The following is a 23,730-nucleotide window of genomic DNA, read 5'->3' on the forward strand; positions in this document are numbered from 1 at the left end:
TAGTCCCAGTACTTCTTTCTCTGTTTGAGAATACCTTCTCTCCACGCTGGTTAACGATCGGCTGGCATATGCTATGATTCTGGGTCCATCTGCATGTGTCTGTACCAACACTGCTCCTCAGCCGACCGGACTAGCATCCGCTATGACTTTTGTTGGTGCAGCTGGATCATAATATCCAAGGGTTTCTGCACTTATTAGACTCTGTTTCAGTGATTTGAATGCCCGTCTCTGTTCACTAACAAACTGGAATGGTACTTCTTTCCTGGTCGACTTTCTCAGTGGATCTGCCAGTATAGCAAAATTTTGAATACATTTTGCACAGTAATTGACCAGTCCTAGAAAGCTACTCATCTCGGTTGCATTCTGGGGTTCACGTGCATCTGCAACAGCTTTCACATTTGCTTTGGCTGTGTTCAGCCCTTCACTTGTGAGTCTGTGTCCCATGACATCCATCTCAGAGACAATAAACTTGCACTTATCTTCATACACAGTGAGACCTGCTTCTTAAAGTTTAGTCAGCACTAGCTTCAATCTCCTGTCATGCTCTTCACGACGATGCATGGACGATGATGTAATCTGATGTGTTTGCTGCACCTGGTACACCTTGAATCACTCCGTGGATTTCGTACCGATAGATCTCGGGAGCAGCAATGATTCCAAACATCAGTCTTTTGTATCGGTACAATCCGCAGTGAGTGATGAATGTTGTCACCTCTCTTGATTCTATGATGTAATACCAACTGATGGTATCCCCACTTGGGGTAAATTTTGGAAAACACTTTACTTGTTGATAACTCTTGTAGCACCTCATCAACCGTAGGAATTGGGTGTCTTTCTCTGATTATTGCCTCATTGTCTCTCCTCATGTCAATGCACAGTCTAATATCGTCATTTGGTTTTGGTACAATCACAACTGGACTCACCCATGGTGTTGAACGTTCAACTGGTTCAATAACGTCCTGAAAAATGAACTCCTTGATTTTAGCTTCTACTTTCCCACGAAGTCCCAATGGCGTTCTCTGCACTGGTTGAGCTATTGGCTTGACATTTTCATCAATGGCTAACTTCACTTGCCGGCCTTTCAATTTTCCAACCGCTTGGAATACTGAATGAAATTCCTGCCTCATGTCATCATCTGGCTGCACTGAATTGACATGCACTCCAATATGAAGCACTCCCAGCTCACGAGCTGTATTTCTACACAGCAGAGATTGTCCCTTCTCCTCTATCACCATGAATTCTGCTTCAGTTTCTCTATCTCCGACTTCTACTTTAGTTGTAAAACATCCAATGATCAGCAATGGTTTAGTTGTGGTGTATGGATATAACTTTGTCCTAAACCTCCTTGACGTGCACTTGATTTTCTGCTGTTTCAAGCATTCCCAAAGTCTCGCCCTCTTCCTGCATTGTTTTACGGGATAAATGGCGTGGAAATGTAGCATTCGGCACCAGCACATAATGACAGTTCAAAGCATCAACAGCTTGCTTATTGTCTTCCTTCATTCCGGTATCAGGGAGTGTTTTAAACATTTCTCGAACTGCTGGCCCCGCGGTGAAAAGAAGCAATGCTATCCGCAGCACCTTCTGCCCTGGCGTACTCTCCTCAAGAAAGAGCCCTCGATTGTCGGCGTAAGCTTCGAATTCCTCCAGCCAAGCATTCCACTTCACGCTGATGGTTTGTTGCATCATCCGTTGGATCGAAGTGTGGAACTCCACGAAGTGCTAAGAAATCAGCTCCAGCGACCGCCATTTTTAAAAATATATATTTTTCCAGCTCATAGCCACGGATTCAGAATCCAAAATATCGAAAATATCCGAAATATCCTTGTCGCCAATGTCACATCCTGGCCTCAGATGTGGAATAATAATGATACTGACACAATATTTAGAGGTTACATTCCTTGGTCTCCATGTTTATCATCTCACTCAGCCATGGCTTCCTGCCTTTGGCTTACACAGTGCACATGCAATCTGACCTCCAATTCATCTGATACAAAGGTCATTACATTTGCATATCATCATCATGACTCATCATCATGACACAGATGTCTGTGTAAAGCTTACACTTTCTCCCTGTGATCCCATGGGTTTCCTCCCCCACCCCAAGGGAGGGAACATAGAAGAAATAAAATTGGTTCAGGCAGGATTAATGTAAATGACTGCTTAGTGGATGTTGCAGACTTGGTGGGCTGAAGGCCATGTTTCCAAACTGTATAACTCTGTGACGATATCCCTGGCCTAGTTATGCAACTGCAGACTTTATAATTTGTATTAAAATTTTCTTGCAATAAAATATATGAATGTCGAATTTCTATGACATGTATGCAAAGGCTCACGGGTACCTGCAAACAGCGACACTTAAATATTTAAAAACATTTCTGTTTTTCTCCCTCAATGGATGACTTCATAAGTTTACACTTTATATTCTATCTGTCATGTCCACTCACTTAGACTATTCATTTCTCCTTATCGTCTCTCTTCGTTATCATGACAACTCACATTGTCATCCAGTCTCGTATCATCGGCCAAGCTGGATACATTATACTTGATTCCTTCATGCAAATCATTGCAATTCCAAACAGCTGTGGCCCCAGCATTGTTCGCTGCAGTGTCTCATGAGTCACACTCCCAAACCAAAAACGCCCATTTCATTCTCTGTATTTTGTCAGCTATCCATTTATCAACCCAGGCGACCCATGTCCACTCTACTGTCGTTTAACAACCTGTGGGATCTTATTAAAGGTCTTCTGAATGTCCAGACACACTGGTCTCCCCTTATCTATTCTGGTTGTCACAGAAACGATTGGATGCATTAAATATGACTACTTTTATAAGTCGGTGTTGATGTAGCCCAAGCCTATTAGTTTATATTGACCTTGTATACGGCAGATTCCAGTGTTCCCCCACCCCTCATCCCCAACTAACTGGTCTGTAGTCCCTCTTTTTCCCTCTCTCTTTTCCCAACAGGTGGGGTAACATTCAACAACTTCCAATCCATAGAAACTGTCCTAGAACCTATGGATCATTGCAAAAGTACATCCATTATCTCCTTGGCACTTCTTTTAAATCTTTGGGATATAGGTGATTAGATCTTGAAGATTTGTTGGCTTTCTATCCCATTAATTTCTCCAATACTTTTTGTTTTAAACTAGTGCTAATTCTTTTCAAGTTTCTCTTCACAGACTTCTAATTCTCCACTATTTCCGAGATTTAGTCTTCTGTGAAGTCAGACAAAGATGCTCTTCTCACATGAACCACATTACTCTGCTCTTCCAGCCATCCTGACAAAAAGAACATTTAACAATATTGTGCTATCATGGTGTAACTCAGCCTGTTGACATAAGTATTAGCCCTGAGTGTCTCATTCATTCCCACAGACACAGCTTGAAATTTATCTCAAGTCGGAGAGGGTAGGTGAAATGCTGCAATCTGCCAATGATCAGGTCCACCCTCAGGTTTAATATTAGGACTTCTTTATGTGATTACCTCCTGTCTATTGTGCAGTGGAAAAGGAGGGTCACAAAACTATGCAAGGAACTGGTCATCAAGATAATAGTTCTATCAAATTGATGACCTGGCTTGTGGCAAAGGCTTTTGCTTCATGAGAGTTTGAAACTTATTCTGTCTTCTTCTGGTCAGAAGAAGTATTTATATAACCTTTCATTCCCTCTGCAGCTTAAACCCTCGAAAGTATTCTAATTTAATTACTCTTACATTTTAGCCATTGACAACATCCAAGCAAACATTTGCTTTCAGCAAAACCACAGAAACTGCGAATGGATGGACAAGCAGGTTTTATGGTGATGTTTGAAGAACGTGATGCGGTGCAACCTCACCAAATGTAGACAAGTGCAGAAATGAAGAGGCAAAGCACAGATCTCTCAAAACACCTGCGTTCAGACCTCACATGGTCTCATTGCTGCAAGTAAAAATATTCTGAAGACGACTTACTGATGTGAACTGTATTCTATTGCAAGAGGTTACTGGCGATTGACAACTACTTGCAGGTCATGGGAATACAGCTTAGAAGCAGTCCATTCAGCCAACCACATACACGCTATCTAGTGGGCACCCATCTGTCCTAATCCCTCTTCCAGTATTGGATCCACAGCCTTCTGTGCCCCGGGAATTAAAGCTGGTTAGAGAGGAGATTAACGCAATAGAAAGGAAGGACATTAGCTTGGAGGATGTGGAATCGATATGGGTAGAGCTGCGAAACACTAAGGGGCAGAAAACGCTAGTGGGAGTTGTGTAAAGGCCACCTAACAGTAGTAGTGGAGTTGGGGATGGCATCAAACAGGAAATTAGAAATGCGTGCAACAAAGGTAAAACCATTATAATGGATGATTTCAATCTACATATAGATTGGGTGAATCAAATTGGCAGGGGTGCTGAGGAAGAGGATCTCTTGGAATGTATGCGGGATAGTTTTCTAAACCAACATGTAGAGGAACCAACGAGAGAGCAGGCTATTCTAGACTAGGTATTGAGTAATGAGGAAGGGTTAGTTAGCAGTCTTGTTGTGCGTGGCCCCTTGGGCAAGAGTGACCATAATTTGGTTGAGTTCTTCATTAGGATGGAGAGTGACATTGTTAATTCAGAAACAAGGGTCCTGAACTTAAAGAAAGGTGACTTTGTGGGTATGAGACGTGAATTGGCCAAGATAGACTGGCAAATGATTCTTAATGGGTTGACGGTGGATATACAATGGAAGGCATTTAAAAACTGCATGGATGAACTACAACAATTGTTCATCCCAGTTTATCAAAAGAAAAAGTCAGGGAAGGTAGTGCATCCGTGGATAACAAGGGAAATCAGGGATCAGAAAAAACAACCTATCAGAGGACTGGGAGAAATTCAGAGTCCAGCAGAGGAGGACAAAGGGCTTAATTAGGAACGGGAAAATAGATTATGAAAGAAAAATGGCAGGGAACATAAAAACTGACTGCAAAGGTTTTTATAGATATGTGAAGAGAAAAAGATTAGTTAAAACAAATGTAGGTCCCTTGCAGTCAGAAACAGGTGAATTGATCATGGGGAACAAGGACATGGCAGACCAATTGAATAACTACTTTGGTTCTGTCTTCACTAAGGTAGACATAAATAATCTGCCGGAAATAGCAAGGGACCGGGGGTCAAATGAGATGGAGGAACTGAGTGAAATCCAGGTTAGCAGGGAAGTGGTGTTAGGTAAATTGAATGGATGCATTAGTGATAATTTTTCAAGACTATTTAGATTCTGGAGTAGTTCCTGAGGACTGGAGGGTAGCTAATGTAACCCCACTTTTTAAAAAGGGAGGGAGAGAGAAAATGGGGAATTACAGACCAGTTAGTCGAACATCGGTGGTGGGGAAAATTCTGTAGTCGGTTATTAAAGATGGGATGGTAGCACATTTGGAAAGTGGTTAATTCATTGGACAAAGTCAGCATGGATTTATGAAAGGTAAATCATGTCTGACGAATCTTATAGAATTTTTCGAGGATGTAACTAGTAGAGTAGATAAGGGAGAACCAGTGGATGTGTCATATCTGGACTTTCAGAAGTTTTTCAACAAGGTCCCACATAAGAGATTAGTATACAGTCCAGAACTAGGGGTCACAGTTTAAGGATAAGAGGGAAGTATTTTAGGACCGAGATGAGAAAATAATTTTTTACACAGAGAGTGATGAATCTGTGGAATTCTCTGTCACAGAAGGTAGTTGAGGCCAGTTCATTGGCTATATTTAAGAGGGAGATAGATGTGGCCCTTGTGGCTAAAGGTATCAGGCGGTATGGAGAGAAGGCAGGGATGGGATACTGAGTTGGATGATCAGCCATGATCATATCGAATGGCGGTGCAGGCTCGAAGGGCCAAATGGCCTACTCCTGCACCTATTTTCTATGTTTCTATGTTTCTATGTTTGATGAGACATGTATTAAAAAGCCATCAGCAACTCTGCTTCCAAATACAGATGTACTGTAGAAAACATCTTATTGGGATGCAGCACAGCTAAGTTTGGTAACAGGGCTGTCCAAGGCAGCAAGAATCTGCATAGAGTTGTTAACACAAACCCACCTTAGGGAAGCAGCCAACATAATCTTTATTTTCTGAAAACACTATTTTCATCCTAGTCATTCCCTCTCCTCCCCTCACCCATTGGGCAGAATATACAAAAGCTTGAAAGCATGTACCAGCAGATTCAGGAATAACTTATTCCTCTCTGTTATCAAACTAGGAATGGTCCTCCCATAAGATAGCATGTAGTCCTGATCTCCCAAATTACCATATTGTGGACCTTAAACTTATTTTCATCTGTACGTTATCTGTAACTGTAATGCAATAATGCTGTAACAATATATTTTGCATTCTAGTCTTTTTTTATGGCACAACCGGTTATTCTTCAGTGTGACTTGATTGTTCTCACGTATAGTAAGATTTGACTGGTTTGGTGCTCCACTCACAAGTAACAACATGACATACAGTGACAGCTACGAATGACTCGGAAAACACTAAACATTATTGTACTTCCGGTGGCGCTGGTGTCAGCAGCCTCCACCTACAGCCCGGTATCTTTTTGTTTTTTTGTTTATTCAGTTATGTTAAAGTGTGTTTTTTTGTGTTTTTTTGGTGTTTTTATGTGGGGGATGAGGGTACGGTGCGGGGGATACCGGTCTTCAGTCGCTTCCTGGAGAGGACGCGACTATTATTCGAGTCGCGTCCTCACCCCCCCCCCCCCCCCCCAGCGGCCTACCTGGATTGGTGCGGCCTTTCCTGCCGGGATCGACCGGAGCTCCAGCAGCGGCGGGACAGCGCTGTAACATCGCGGCGCTGGCGATGCCTTACCGGGGGTCGCCGTCTGGAGATCGGAGTGCTGGACCTGCGGCACCGACATCATGGAGCTGCGGTTTGCGGAGGTCCCGACGAGGGCGGCGCTGATGGACAGCGCGGGGTCCTGCGACTCTGCCAAGCTCGGCCTGCGGACTCGGGAGCTGCGGACTCCGGCTGCGGGAGGCGGCTGATCTGGAGGTCCGGGCCGCTGAGGAGGAGGATGTTCACCGTCGGGGTTCGGCGTCGGCATTCCACCAGCCCGGCGTGAGGGCCTGAACATCGGGCCACCCGGGGCGGCGACTGCGGGTGCCCGGAAGGCCCAGACCACGGATGAACATCTGGGAAGAATGGAGGGGAGGCTGGCTGGACTATGGTGCCTTCCTCACCTTGGTGCCATTTATGTTATGTTGTGTCGTGGACTTTCTGTGTTTGTGCTTTTTTTAAAATTCAATTTTATTTTTAATATGTTTTATTATTTATTATTTATTTATTTTATGATACTGCCTGTAAGGGAAATTCATTTCGTTGTCTCTAATTGAGACAATGACAATAAATTGAATACAATACAATACAATACAATACAATTAATAATAATAAAACATTAATAATAAAACACCATTGATCAACAAAATACCAGATCAAAGGGAGGCTACAGATTTTTGGCTGTTGAGTAGAGCAACTACTCGTGGATAAAAACTGTTTTAAGTCTGGCTGTGGCAGCTTTGACAGTCCGGAGTTGCCTTCCAGAGGGAAGTGATTCAAAGAGTTTGTGGCCAGGGTGAGAGGGGTCAGAGATGATCTTGCCCACTCGCTTCCTGGCCCTTGCAGTGTACAGTTCATCAATGGAGGGAAGGTTGCAGCCAATAATCTTCTCTGCTGATGGGACGATTTGCTGCAGCCTCCAGGTGTCGTGCTTGGTGGCTGTGCCAAACCAGACCATGATGGAGAAGGTGAGAACAGACTCTACGGTGGCCGTGTAGAATTGGACCATCATTGCCTATGGCAGATTGTGCTTCCTCAGCTGCCGCAGGAGTACATCCTCTGTTGTGCCTTTTTGACTGTGGAGTCGATGGTAGCCCCCCACTTAAGGTCCTTGGTGATGATGGTTCCCAGGAACTTAAAAGACTCCACAGATGTGACTGTGGTGTTGTTGATGGTGAGTGGGGTGAGGGGAGGGGGGGCTCTCCTAAAGTCTACAACCAGTTCCACTGTCTTACGCGCATTGATCTCTAGGTTGTTGCGATGGCACCAGGACGCCAGCCGTCACACTTCCGGTCTGTAGGCAGATTCCTTCCCATCCTGGATCAGTCCAATCACATGAGAAGCTTGACAGATGTGCCTGTGGAGGTGCAGTCGTTGGTGTAGAGAGAGTAGAGGAGAGGGGAGAGTACGCAGCCTTGCAGTGCTCCTATGCTGAGTGTTTGCAGGTCTGAGATGTGCTTTCCCAGCCTCACATGCTGCTTCCTGTCTGTCAGGAAGTTGGTGATCCACTGACAGAGGGGTTCAGGCACAGTCAACTCGGAAAGTTATGAGTGTAGTAGCTCTGGCACAATGGTGTTGATTGCAGAGCTAAAATCAACAAACAGGATCCTCGCAAAGGTCCCCTGGTGGTCTAGGTGCTGTAGGATGAAGTGCAGGCCCAGGTTAACTGCATCATCCACAGATCTATTGGCCCAGTATGCAAACTGCAGAGGGTCCAGCAGGGAGTTTGTGATATTTTTCAGCTTGGTCAGCACGTCGTTCGAGTGTCTTCATGGCTACAGAGATCAGTGTGACAGGCCTGTAGTCATTAATACAAATAATCCTTGCCTTTTTGAGTACAGTGACAATAGTGGAGACTTTGATGCAGGCAGGGACAGGACATGTTACATAGAAACATAGACACATAGAAAATAGGTGCAGGATGAGGCCATTCGGCCCTTCGAGCCAGCACCACCATTCATTGTGATCATGGCTGATCATCCCCTATCAATAACCCGTGCCTGCCTTCTCCCCATATCCCTTGACTCCACTAGCCACTAGAGCTCTATCTAACTCTCTCTTAAATCCATCCAGTGACTTGGCCTCCACTGCCCTCTGTGGCAGGGAATTCCACAAATTCACAACTCTCTGGTTGAAAAAGTTGTTTTCTCACCTCAGTCTTAAATGACCTCTCCTTTATTCTAAGACTGTGGCCCCTAGTTCTGGACTCGCCCAACATTGGGAACATATTTCCTGCATCTAGCTTGTCCAGTCCTTATATAATTTTATATGTTTCTATAAGATCCCCCCTTATCCTTCTAAACTCCAGTGAATACAAGCCTAGTCTTTTCAATCTTTCCTCATATGACAGTCCCGCTATCCCAGGGATCAATCTCGTGAACCTACGCTGCACTGCTTCAATCACAAGGATGTCCTTCCTCAAATTAGGAGACCAAAACTGCACACAATACTCCAGATGTGGTCTCACCAGAGCCCTATACAACTGCAGAAGAACCTTTTTACTCCTATACTGAAATCCTCTTGTTATGAAGGCCAACATTCCATTAGCTTTCTTCACTGCCTGCTCTACCTGAACGCCAACTTTCAGTGACCGGTGTACAAGGACACCCAGGTCTCGCTGTACCTCCCCCTTACCTAACCTAACCCCATTGAGATAATAATCTGCCCCCTTGTTTTTGCCACCAAAGTGGATAACCTCACATTTGTCTATATTATACTGCATCTGCCATGGATCTGCCCACTCACTCAACCTGTCCAGGTCACCCTGCAACCTCATAACATGCTCTTCACAGTTCACACTGCCACCCAGCTTTGTGTCATCCGCAAACTTGCTAGTGTTGCTCCTAATTCCCTCTTCCAAATCATTAATATATATGGTAAACAGTTGCGGCCCCAACACCGAGCCTTGCGGCACTCCACTCGCCACTGCTTGCCATTCGGAAAAGGACCCGTTCACTCCTACTCTTTGTTTGCAGGGACTGGTTAAAAATGTCTGCATAGACTGGTGCCAGCTGTTTGGCACAGAGTTTAAGAGTAGAGGGGGAAACGTTGTCAGGTCCTGGAGATTTCCGGCTCTTTTGTTCTCTGAAAAGCCTCTCCACCTCCTCTATTTTTATTGTTGATATTGGATAAGTTATGTTGTGCAGCACAGAGGGTGTGGGTGATTGGGTGTGAAGTGGTGATTGGAGGGGGGTGGGTGTAGAAAGGCACAGTCTTTGCAGACTGAGGTCAGGCTGTGAGTGGGTGTGAAGTGTTGGTTGGGGTGGGAAATAGTCCCGTCTTTTCATACTGGAGTCTTGCCTTAAGTAGGTGCGAAGTGGTGAATGGGAAGGAGAGGGTGCAAGGTCCATTCTTTGTAGACTGGGGTCTGGATGTGTTGGTTGGGCAGGGGGGGAGGGGGTACCAGGGTTATGTTTCTGATTTTCAAACCTGCAGTAAAACTCATTCAGGTTGTTGGTCAGCTGACGATTGTCCAAAGAGCGGGGGGCTTTCCTCTTGTATCTGGTAATTTCTTGCAAGCCCTTCCAAACTGAAGAAGAGTCACTAGCTGAGAACTTGTTCCTCAACTTCTCAGAGTACCTTTCCTTGGCAGCTCTGATTCCTCTTCTCAGCTTGTACTTGGCCTGCCTGTTGAGGTCTGCATCCCCGCTCCTGTAGGCCTCCTCTTTAGACTGTCGGATTTCACGTCCTTTCAGCAATTACCCCACAAGATATTTGGTGTCTAATCTCCGATTTTCAAACTAATCAGCTGCTGAAATTCATAAATCCCAAAACACAGTCTGAAGAAGGGGCTCGACCCAAAACATCACCCATTCCTTCTCTCCAGAGATTCTGCCTGTCCCGCTGAGTTACCCCAGCATTTTGTGTCTACCCAAAACACATCTGCACATTTTGAAAATAATGGGTATTAAACTGTTCTACAGTTATATTATTGCTATCAGCTAGGACAAATTAGAATTCATTTTCTACATTGACAGAGGTCAACAAAAATCTAGGTGCTGTGATTTCCAGTGCAGAAAATCCGGCAAGCACTTTCATTTAAATTAACTACTAGGATAGTGTGTCATCTAGCTAAATGATTTTGATCATAATTTGGCCTATATAAAACTATCTAAACATTTATGAGACCAAGCTCAAGCACAACCTTGACAGTGCCTGGATTAGGTTTTTATATGTTAATTTTCTTTGATGCCTCATCTGTAATAACGTCAGACTGTGAAACATCTAAGAAGATGTTTTAATTGTGGTGTTGCACCTCTGTAACTGAGTTACATATTCAGTGATGCCTAATCTTTAACTGGTGTGTAAGAAAGTATCCAAACCCAAGCTGACCCAAAATATCCTTTCAAGCTCAAGTAAAAAAATATACCGACAGATCAAGAATGTATATGATGAAGAGGGCCAAAAGTTCCAGGTGGCCTTGTGAGCCAAATCAACTGAACCAGAAATCCATTAAACAAATTATTTTTTTCATCCTGTTATTGATTATTGCACTCACACCTCCACACTGAAAGCCCTTTATAGAATAAAAACTGTTTTATGAGTGAATGATTACCTAATGGAAATGACAGTTAAATGCATCACAAACAAGACTGTCAGACTGCACACACCACTGATGACTCTACCAGGCATCAAAATCATACTACTATCATTTAAGCTATTATTCATGTACATTTTTTTTTCTGCTATGGTGCATTTTCTAACATTTAACCATTATCATGAACAGTCAGTGGAATGAAAACTCTGCTTTTGATAAAGTATAAATTCCATACGGCCTATAAATGAAATATATTAAAAGAATGTGCCACAACAATATTGAAATGTTGATTCACAGAGAACCTTCTAACTTGCAAGCCCATTAATAAAATCAACAGTATTTACTTCAATAATTATGATAAATTTGTGTAACAGTAGACTCTCCAAACTGTGGGGTGATCCCAAGAAGATGTACCGAAACAAGTATCAAGTGTTCTTGGCAGATCAACAACTAGGTAAACATCACACTTTGATCTGCCTGAAACTTGTTGGTCTTCCTGTACGAGATGTCCATAAAGGATCGCTGCTGACTGGTGTTATGACGATGAGTCACGATGATAATATGCAAATATCATGACCTTTGTATCAGATGACTTGGAGGTCAGATCGCATGTGCACTGTGTAAGCCAAGACAGGAGGCCATGTCTGAGTGAGATAATAAACACAGAGACCAAGGAATGTAACCTGTAAATATTGTGTCAGTATCATTATTATTCCACATCTGAGGCCAAGATGTGACAACTGGCACATTCCAGGCTGAAGGAGTATGTGGTAGGAAATGTGCTGAAGCTTGGTGTAGTCAATGCAAAAGCCTAATGTGGAGGACTGCAGTCCCAAGGTCCTTCTGTCACAAGACATTGAGGGGGCCTGTGTAGAGGATGGTGTGCACTATCCCAGGAGACAATGAGTGGCATGGCATTCTTTGCCACTGGTTGTTCGGAAAATGAAAATGTGGTTTGTTTGAAAATGAAAATGTGGTTGGTTTGAAAATGTGGTTAGAAAATGAAGTTTGAAAATGAAAATGTGGTTTGAAAATTAAGTTAGAAAATGAAAATGTGGTTTGAAAATGAAGTTTGAAAATGAAAATGTGGTTAGAAAATGAAGTTTGAAAATGAAAATGTGGTTTGAAAATTAAGTTAGAAAATGAAAATGTGGTTTGAAAATGAAGTTTGAAAATAAAAAGGAAGGTACACGAAAATGCTGGAGAAACTCAGCGGGTGCAGCAGCATCTATGGAGCGAAAGAAATAGGCAACATTTCGGGCCGAAACCTTTCTTCAGACACTTTGAAAATAAAAATGTGGTTTGAAACTGTGGTTGGTTTGAAAATGTGGTTGGTTTGAAAATATGGTTTGAAAATGAAAATGTGGTTGGAAAATCTATATAATTAAAAGTCTCATCTTGACCACTTCCTGTCTGCGCTCTATATTGATTTTAGAAAAGAAAATGCTACCATATATCGCTTTGATTTTTGGCCATCTTACTCCCAGCCCTCCTCTTCTGGGGCAGCCCCGAGGATTTTTCCGATCGATGAAAAATAAAAAAGTTATGAGTGTTTAAATTTTTTTGAGATCAGCTGATTGGTCCTCCCGACTGTCAATCACTACGATGAAGGTAACGCCCCTTACGGTGGGGGCAGGACTATATAACCGCGGGTGCCTGGATGTGAGTCAGTCACTTTGGAAGATCGCGAGGAAGAGTCCACAACTGTGATTCTAAGCTGTGAATTGTGGAGGCGCTGTCCTGAACGGCTGCCTGTCCTGCAGCTGTCCGTTTTTTTCCCTTCTTTTTTATTATTTTTAGTACGTTAAGTGTGCAGTCAGGGGGTCAAATCTTTTATGTGTGGTGGGGTGGTGGGGGGGAAGGGAGAAACTGCTTTTCAAGTCCCTACCTGGTCGGAGGGGTTGCCTTCCTCCGAGCAGCGTCTTCGACCTGTCCTCGCGGCCTACCAGCGGGTCCTGGTGCGACGTTTCCCTGAGGGGACCTGGCCAGAACATCGGCTTTGGCGGCGGCGCAGCGCTGGAGCGCTGTCGCGGAGCGGGCGATGCCTTTCCTGGGTCGCCGTGCTGGAACTCCAGTATGCTGGGACCGCCGATGAGAACATCGTGGAGCCACGGTTCTGTGGAGCGGCCAGCTGCGGCGCTGAACTTTACATCCCGGAGCCTGGGATCTCTTGCCGAGATCGCCAGTGTGTGGAGCTCCGTCCGGCGCGGTCTGTTGGCTTGGAAGCTGCGGTCTCCGGTGGGAAGGCGGCCGTTCCTGGCACCCCAAGCCGCTGGGGGTTCTCCTGACGCCGGAGCACCATCACCCGGCGAGAACATCGGGCGCTGTGGCGGCGACTGTGGAGGCCTCAATAGGCCCGACTTTGGGTGGACAAGAGGATGGGGACTGGACTTTGTGCTTTGGTGTTGAACTTCTTCTTGAATGCTATGTTGTATTTTTTATTAGTGTGCTGCAAGGACATCTGAATTTCCCCTGAATAAGGGGATTAATAAAGTCTAATCTAATCTAATCTAATCTAATCTAATCTAACTGTGTCTGTAATGTACTTGCAATAAATGATTTGTTAGCCATTAATGGCAATGTAATGAGTTGTTTCGCAATTTGGTGGCCTGCACTCTGCTTAAAATGCTATGATATTGAATTTGTTAGCCTGCACTCTGCTTGAAATGCTATGATATGGAATTTGGTGGCCTGCACTCTGCATGAAATGCTATGAAACTGATTTCGGTGACCTGCACTCTGCTTGAAATGAAATTTCAAGGAATAGCCGTGAGTGAACTGCCAGCCCACCATACCTGAGTGACTGATCTGCCAGCCCACCAGCCTTGAGTGACTGAGCTGCCAGCTCACCAGCCCTGATTGACTGAGCTGCCAGCCCACAAGGCCTGAGTGACTGAGCTGCCAGCTTACCAGGCCTGAGTGACTGAGCGGCCAGCCCACCAGGCCTGAGTGACTGAGCTGCTAGCCCAAGAATCCATTTGGCCCATAATGTCCATACTAGCCCTCTGGAAACCAGTCCTTTTGGCCCACAACACCCATATTAGCACTCCAGAAAGATCCCCCCCCCCCACTGGCCACCAATATTGGAATTGGTGGAGAGGTGGAATATTGCATTGGGAGACCAGCCCACCCATGTGAACATGGGACCCAATGGGTCCTACTTAGTCTAGTATACACACACACACACACACACACACACACACACGCACACGCACACGCACACGCACACATATATATATATATATATATTATATATATAAAATTAAAAGTCCAAACTTCCTGTTTGCACTGTATATTGATTTTAGAATTAAAAAACGCTACCACTTACGGCTCTGATTTTTGGCCATCTTACTCAGAGTCCCCCAGGGCCAGAAAATGTTTCCCATCGATGAAAAATAAAAGACTTATTAATGTTTTTAAAATGTTGAAATTCTTTCTCCTGTCTATCACGCCATGAAGGCTATGCCCCTTCCGGTGGGAGGAGGGAGGGACTATAAACACGGATGTGTAGACGTGCCTCAGTCTCTGCAAGATGGGGTGGGAGAGGTCACGATTCTCAGTCTGAGCTGTGAATAACACTGAACACATGTCTACTAAACTGAGAGTGTGGTTCTACTGACCTGTGAGTGCACTTGATGTGGTTTGAAAATGAAGTTTGAAATTGAAAATGTGGTTGGTTTGAAAATGTGGTTGGTTTGAAAATGTGGTTTGAAAATGAAAATGTGGTTGGTATGAAAATGAAAATGTGGTTGATTTGAAATTGTGGTTTGAAAATAAAAATGTGGAGAATTCTTATTGTAAATCAGGGAGAAGAAAAAAGAAACATTGGCCCAAAGATTCCTGGCAGGTTCTCGTGGAAGTAGATCCCATAGGAAGGACCAATACAGCTTTATCATGGCCAGCGTCACATGTAGCAAATAGCTTTGCAGCCATCAATCCACTTACATAGTGGGATCTGAATAAAAGCCACCCATAGAAAAGATTTGATAGTTAGTTAATCCTCATCCAAAGCTTAGCTGGTTTTGAAAACTGTTGAAGAAAAAGAGCATTGTTACCGGCATTCAAAACCATTACACATCTGGTGAAAGTGATTCCATTCTGACCTTGAGTTATGTCTGTATGGAGTTTGCACATCCTTCCAGTGAATACCTGCGCTGTCTCAGTGCAATGGATTTCTCCCACATCCCCAGAATTGGCTGGTATATTTTTAGCCATGGTAAGTTAGCTACAGTGCAGGTGGGTGGTAGGTAGGAAATCAGTGGGAGTTGAGGGGCAAGTGAGAGAGAAGACATAATACGGAAAAATGTAGAATAATGGAACCAATAGGATTTCTGTGAGGGCTTGCCCAGAATTGATGACCTACTTTCTATGTTGTGAAATCTGAAACCCTAAACACTATTAAATATTAATCATATTTTAAAAATAAAACAATTAAAAATAGGAATATGTAAATAAGTTATCTCTCTCTTTAGCAGTCACTCCTCTGAAAAGAATTCCACAGGTTCACCAGCACAGAGAGGAAATGTCATCTCACTTCAATTCTAAATCTCCTGACTGTGACTCTTCAATCTAGGCACATTGTCAAGGGAAACATTCTTTCCACACAGATTCACTGTCAGAATCTTGTTTGCTTTAATGCTATCCATTCTCATTCTTTAAAATAGTAGTGGACATAGGCCTAGTCCAACCGTGGCAGGATTCAATCCGATAAGTTTTGATTATAAGCACTCTTGGGCATACATCTTTTCATCAAAGAAGCAGAAACAAAACTGTCTTACCTGTGTTTTACAGGTGTCTTACACTCTGTCTTACCTGTGTTTCTTGAGCTGAAGTAGGCAAATTCCTTTCACCTAAAAAAGTTCAAGATATTACATTTATTTCTCCTTCCAAATCATGAAGTAAAATATTTTATCGGCTCACATGTGAAGAATTCAAATGTTGATTGAAGCAGTATTTTTTTAACTAAGGTTTATGTACCGTTACAACGATAGTTATAAAAATATATTCTACATACTTTAAAAGAACTAGTCATCAAGGCCAATTATTTTTTATTTGTTTTCTTCAGAATAGATCACAATACCACTGAAAAGACAAAACACATTATTCATTCATTACAAACATTTAATTGTGGCAATATACACATTGAACTACAGAGTAGAGGCCTCTGCTGTTCTAACTATGAATATAGTGATAAGTATAACCCTGCAATTCACTCACAGCACTAAGAAAATAGCAGAACTAACCCATGTAACCATATTATTGTTGACAGATGGACAGAATGAGTGAAGCTCCATTTCTGTCATAGATTTGTCTCCAGAACTTTGATATTATCAATAACTATATTGATATGCCACATCCAACAAAGAGCCCTGTCATTTTTTCATGTAATTTTTCTATGGTCACTATCCCATTGCTCAGGCTTATGACTCTCCTCCAGTTCAATTTCAAAATGTTTGAACACAAACGTTTGCAGACTTGCACTTTCAGCAATGAGTCATTAGATAACTTTAACGAATGTAAATTGGATCAGCTCTCTCTTCCTGACTGCTTTCATTGGGAGTTTGATTGTTACATGTTGCTGCACCCCACATTAACGCAGCATAACTAAATGTCTGCAACTGAATCTGCGCTGAGCACTGAGCCTGCAGGATTTAGTGCCCACTAAGGAGAGGTTTTACTTTTAAAAATCCACAGTTTACCCAAATTAGCAAAAATGCTGCATGTTACTAACTTTTGATACTTTTATTTGAGTTAGTGTGGCAAGGAAACAAGATTATTAGTTTATCAAGTCCACAATGCAACAAAACCCATTTACACAAATCCCACTTTATTCCATTTTATTCAACTTGCACCACCATCGCCTCGCAGTCACCTGCACAGAAGGGACAATTTACAGTAACTAATTAACTCACTGAGAAGAACTTTTTTCACACAGAGAGTGGTGAATCTCTGGAACTCCCTGCCACAGAGGGTAGTCGAGGCCAGTTCATTGGCTATATTTAAGAGGGAGTTAGATGTGGCCCTTGTGGCTAAGGGGATCAGAGGGTATGGAGAGAAGGCAGGTACGGGATACTGAGTTGGATGATCAGCCATGATCATATTGAATGGCGGTGCAGGCTCGAAGGGCCGAATGGCCTACTCCTGCACCTAATTTCTATGTTTCTATGTTTCTATGACCTGCATGTTTTCATGTGGGGGAAGACTGAAGCAACGTGAGGAGACCCATGAAGTCACAGGGAGAACTTGCAAACTCCACATAGAGAGCACTGGCTGCCAGGAGTGAACCCACATGCTGGAGCTGTGAGGCAGCAGGTCTACTAGCTGTACTTCTGTGCCACCTGCTATTGCATTTTTTTTCTTGGAATAATCAGTGATTGTTTATACATTGACAATCAACATGATTTTGGCTAACATTCCAATGCAACATTGTGAGTAAGCTGCATTGTAGGGAAATTAATTCTTCCAGTGGAGATATTTTATACAGGATCCCAATCACCACAAAAGGCATGAACAAAATCTCCACCACACCATTTCAATAAAGAAGTTCCTTTAACGTCCTGGACAATATTAATCCCTTGAAAAGACCAGCAAAACAGATCATTATCTAGCTGTTTTATCAAGGACTTCCATTCATCATGGATTCAGAAGTGGAGGTGTTCACAGATAATAACACAATGCTTAATTCCATTCTCAATTCTTCTGCAATAAACTGGTTCACTCCAGCATGCCGCAACAAAACATTTGTCCCGTTAGATGTATGTTTTTGGTTTAAATTTTTATTATTTTTTAGCTGTGTATATGTGTGTGTGTGGGGGGGGGGGGGGGTGGGGGGGACCGTTTTTTAATCGGGTCTCCGGTGTCGTTGGGCCTAACATCGTGGAGCCGGCGGCGGCCTCCAACCGGAACTAACCTGGGGGCTCCGGTTGCGGAGCCTGCGGACTCGCCATCACGGAACTGGCCGACTTCGGAGCGGGGAGAGCTGTGGTGGCGCGCGGTTGCAACCCGACTTCGGAGCTTCAGAGGCTCCGGCCGCAGGCCCGGTGGACATGAACATCGGGAGCTCGCAGGTCCCTGGTGAGAAAACGCTTTTCGGAGCTCCGGCAACGGCAACTTCTCCCGCCGGAATTGCGGGGTTTAAATGACTTGAAGCGGGGCCTAACATCGCCTGGCGCAGCTTAAATGGCCGCAGAACTTACCATCGCCTGCCAGGGGCGTTAAAATCGCGAGCCTCAGTCGCATCGATGCTGCAGTTGGACTGCTGGACCGCAAGAGAAGAACAAAGGGAAGAGATAAGACTTTTGTCTTCCATCACAGTGCTGTTGGAGATGTTGGAGATTCACTGTGATGGATGTCTGTGTAAATTGTGTTAAGTGTGTGACTTGGTTTTTTTGTGACTGCAGGAATGAAATTTTGTTCAAACCTTGTCTGTTCGAATGGCAAGGCATTCTATTCTTTTATTCTATTCTATGTTGCTTGACCGCCTGAGTAATTCCAGCATTTCTGTTTTCGCGTCAATTTCCAGCATCAACAGTTTTGTTTGTTTTCCATTAAAAAATGTCCTTGGTAGCAACTCCTGTCATTTGTTGTTTCTGGAATTTTCCTCTGCATATAATGGCTGCCATATTTTATATATTATAATAGTGACCACTTTTCAAATCTGCTTCGCAATAGACAGAGGCTGCAAATTGTGCCAGAGCAATGCAAGTTTGTTTGTTTTTTTTTCAAAAATGAAGTCAAATAATTGCACGTGCTGGAAATCTAAAATAAAAGCAGAAAATTTTATGATTGGTAGAATAAGTGCCATAAAGATGGTATTTCTACCGCAGTTGTTATATTTGTTTCAGGCTATTCCTTTTTTTCTTCCGAAAACTTTTTTTTAAAAAATTGATAATATTGTCAATAGTTTTATTTGGGATTATAAAAATCACAGAATAAATAAAAAACATCTATGCAAAGCTAAGATAAATGGAGGATTAGCACTTCCAAACTTTTTATATTATTTTTGGGCTGTTCAGATTAAGAATATGAATTTCTGGTGGGTAAATATGGATCATGAACCGACATGGTTAAATATAGAAAAGGAGGACTGTCTACCTTTCAATGTAGGTTCGATAATTTTTGCACCAACGGAAGTACAAAAAAAATATTATAAAGACAACCTAATAATATATAATAATAGACGTATTTGGAAACAAATAGTTAAGACTCTACACTTGGATAATCTCTCATTTAGATTACCAATTATGAATAATCCATCGTTTAAACCTGCTATATTAGATGGGGGGTTTAAACAATGGGATGATTTAGGAATTACAAGGATAGAACACCTGTATAGAAAAGGAAAATTTCTTTTATTCCAGGAGTTACAAGATATTTATGGATTGTCTCCACAACATTTGTTTAGGTATTTACAAATTAGAGATTATATTAAATCCAATACACAAGATTATAAAAATAAAGAAGCAGGATTGTTAGACGAACTGTTTAATTTATATCCAAATACAGAAAAATTAATAGCCTATATATATAACATCATTTTGGATAAGGAGAATCCAATAACGGAAGTATATCGTCAAGCATGGGAAAATGAAATGGGATTGGCTATAACAAAAGAAAACTGGGAAGAAAGTCTACAACGAATACACCGGTGTTCATTAAACGCCAGACATATACTGATACAATTTAAAGTATTATATAGGTTACATTATTCGAAAACTAAATTAAATAGTATTTTTCCGAATCTCTCCGCTATTTGTGATAAGTGCAAGAAAGCAGAGGCAAATTTAATACATAGTTTCGTTACATGTCCTAAATTGAATTATTACTGGACAGAAATTTTTAAAGTTATTTCTGAAGTCATCAAAGTTAAATTGGACCCTAACCCAAAGCTAATAATATTTGGAATTCCGGATTTACATCTATCACTTACAGTAAATCAAAGACATTTCTTTGATTACTGTTTGATAATTGGGAAAAAAATCATATTGAAATTTTGGAAGGGAACATTATCCCCCACAACCAAAATGTGGGCAACAGAGATGATGGAGACGTTACATCTGGAAAGAATTAGATTTGTCCTATTGGACAAGTATAATTCTTTTGAACAGATATGGTCTCCATATATACAGTATTTAGAGAAGTAGCTGTTCTTGGCAACACAGCTCGGCGTGCACCCTGCGGGATTTGGTGAGAATAATTCATTTTTATATTGGAATTAACATATATGTCTTTATTGATACTATCACTTGTAGTAGTGTTATTAATAATACATATTGTGGTTACTAAAAATTTTTTTTTTTTTTTTTTTTTTTTTTCGTTTCTCTTTTCTTTCTTATATATAATCAAATTATTATTTAATCACTCTCTTAATGATTTATAACTGTTCTATTCTTTCTCTATCATTATTTCTAAAAAAATAGTAGATAAGTATTACTAGTGTTTTACTTAATGCAAATTGAATTAATTTGATATAAAGTTGTTTGAAGCATTGTAATTGATTACCTTTAATAAAAAAATATATTAAAAAAAAAAAAATAAAAGCAGAACATTTTGAAAATGATCAGGTAGCATCTGTGGTAAGAAAAACAATCAATGTTCCAGGTTGAAAACCCTTAGTGTGATCCATCCGATGAAATAATTTTGACCTGGAACTGTGCTTCTCTGTCCACAGATGCTGCCTGACCAAGTGTGTCTTCCAGCATTCTCATATAGGTATTGATTGTTTTTTAAATGCCATCTCTCCTGTGTTGACAAATGCTTCAGCAAGTTTTACCAGGATATCAAGCAAAGCTTGAAGAAATTGTTTGCCAACTGTTCACACAAGGGATCATTTCCATTATTTAAACATATTTGTTGCTGCTATTAATTATGCCACAAACAGCATCTTTCATTGGAATAATGAAAGTTGAGCCTAAGAAAAGAGAAATCAGAAGCTCTTTAAGGTGAAAAGTGAGAAATTAGATGGAAAAGCAGAGGGATTCCAACTGCAGGAGTGAAGAAGAAGTTGCAATGATCAGTCACAGTGGAAACCAACAAAGAGAGGGAAATGCATAGAATAGAATTCAGAGTTCAAGGCAGGGTTTAACCGATTGTAGACAGGATAGGGCTGGACTACCCAAGAGTCAATGGTCAAGGCTAGGGGATTTGAAACATAGACATAGAAACATAGAAAATAGGTGCAGGAGTAGGCCATTCGGCCCTTCTAGCCTGCACCGCCATTCAATATGATCATGGCTGATCATCCAACTCAGTATCCTGTACCTGCCTTCTCTCCATAACCCCTGATCCCTTTAGCCACAAGGGCCACATCTAACTCCATCTTAAATATAGCCAATGAACTGGCCTCAACTACCTTCTGTGGCAGAGAATTCCACAGAAGTGAATACTTTATACAACTCATCAGCTAAAGCACGCCTGGTGCAGAAATAGCATTTGTTGCAAGTTAATACAACGGAAAAGCTGTAATTTAAGGAGAATGTAGTAGTGTATTTTGTAAGGTAAGGCCAGTAACATGACTTTAAATTCTACTTTGTGGAAATCAAAAATGCTGACAGCCTTAAATAAGTACAAAGCAAAGATTTTAACATTTGAGACGAGGATTTTGGCCTGTTTTATGGGATTTGGTGAGACAGATGATACAATGACTCACTGACTAAGGCACACAGCAGCTACATGGGTTACTTAAGTCAACATTTTGGCCTCGTGCAATCCCAGATCCAAGCTAATTTGTGTGCAAATATAAAGAAAAGATCATGCCAGGGAGCTAAATAATCAGGAACATGAACCGAAGATCACAAATAATTTGATTCATCCAACTGCAACTTGAAACTTGGGGTTGACTGAATATCGGCCGCCTTGGGGTTGCTGAATATCCCACGGTCTAGGCATAAGCTCAGGGGCGACTGCACCTTTGCGGTTGCAGCCCCTAGACTGTGGAACAGCATCCCCTTTCCCATCAGAACTGCCCCCTCCATCGGCTCTTTTAAGTCAAGACTAAAGACTTATCTATACTCCCAAGCCTTTCCTGACGTCCTCTGCGTGAGGGCTACATGTATATATGTATGTAGCTTGTTTTGTAGTGCTATTCTTATAACAAATGTAAAGCACTTTGGCCAATGAGAGTTGTTTTTTAAATGTGCTATATAAATAAATGTGACTTGACTTGACTTGAAAAGTGGATGGACTAAGTTGTAAGGGGTTGAAGTTAGTGACAGGGACTAAACATAGAAACATAGAAAATACGTGCAGGAGTAGGCCATTCGGCCCTTCGAGCCTGCACCGCCATTCAATATGATCATGGCTGATCATCCAACTCAGTATCCCGTACCTGCCTTCTCCCCATACCCCCTGATCCCCTTAACCACAAGGGCCACATCTAACTCCCTCTTAAATATAGCCAGTGAACTGGCCTCAACTACCTTCTGTGGCAGAGAATTCCACAGATTCACCACTCTCTGTGTGAAAAATGTTTATCTCATCTCGGTCCTAAAAGACTTCCCCCTTATCCTTAAACTGTGACCCCTTGTTCTGGACTTCCCCAACATCGGAAACAATCTTCCTGCATCTAGCCTGTCCAACCCCTTAAGAATTATGTAAGTTTCTATAAGATCCCCTCTCAATCTTCTAAATTCTAGCGAGTACAAACCAAGTCTATCCAGTCTTTCTTCATATGAAAGTCCTGACATCCCAGGAATCAGTCTGGTGAACCTTCTCTGTACTCCCTCTATGGCAAGAATGTCTTTCCTCAGATTAGGAGACCAAAACTGTACGCAATACTCCAGGTGTGGTCTCACCAAGACCCTGTACAACTGCAGTAGAACCTCCCTGCTCTTATACTCAAATCCTTTTGCTATTAGATTAGATATAATTTATTGCCACACAGCCAGGCTGGTGGAAATTTGGGTTGTCTGCAGCGATACAATAATAAAGAACACACAACCACAATAAAAATGTAACACAAACATCCACCACAGCATTCATCACTGTGGTGGAAGGCACAAAATTTGGCCAGTCCTCCTCCATTTCCCCCCCGTGGTCAGGACCAGAGTCCAGAGTCAGTCCAGGATCGGCTCTTCCTCACCGGAGACCGCGGCTTTAAGTTGTTGTAGGCCGCAGGCCGGCGGTCAAGATTTAAAGTCCCCGCCGCAGCCAGAAGCACCGTAGACTGCAGGGCCGGCGGTCGAAGCTCCCCTCCAGGGGTGATGGTAAGTCCATGCCGGACCCCCGGTAGAAGTCGGCTGCGGGCCGGCAGTGATGGCTTCTTCTTCCCCCTCACCCCCCCACACCACCTCCCACATAAAACACACAAAGAAACATTAAATACAGACTTTAAAACATACTAACAAAATAAAAAAAGGTTGAAAAACTGACGAGCTGCATGACATGGCTGCTGCCAGAGCAGCG

Source organism: Amblyraja radiata, chromosome 2 (genome assembly GCF_010909765.2).
Source record: "Amblyraja radiata isolate CabotCenter1 chromosome 2, sAmbRad1.1.pri, whole genome shotgun sequence".
NCBI classification, from domain to species: domain Eukaryota; kingdom Metazoa; phylum Chordata; class Chondrichthyes; order Rajiformes; family Rajidae; genus Amblyraja; species Amblyraja radiata.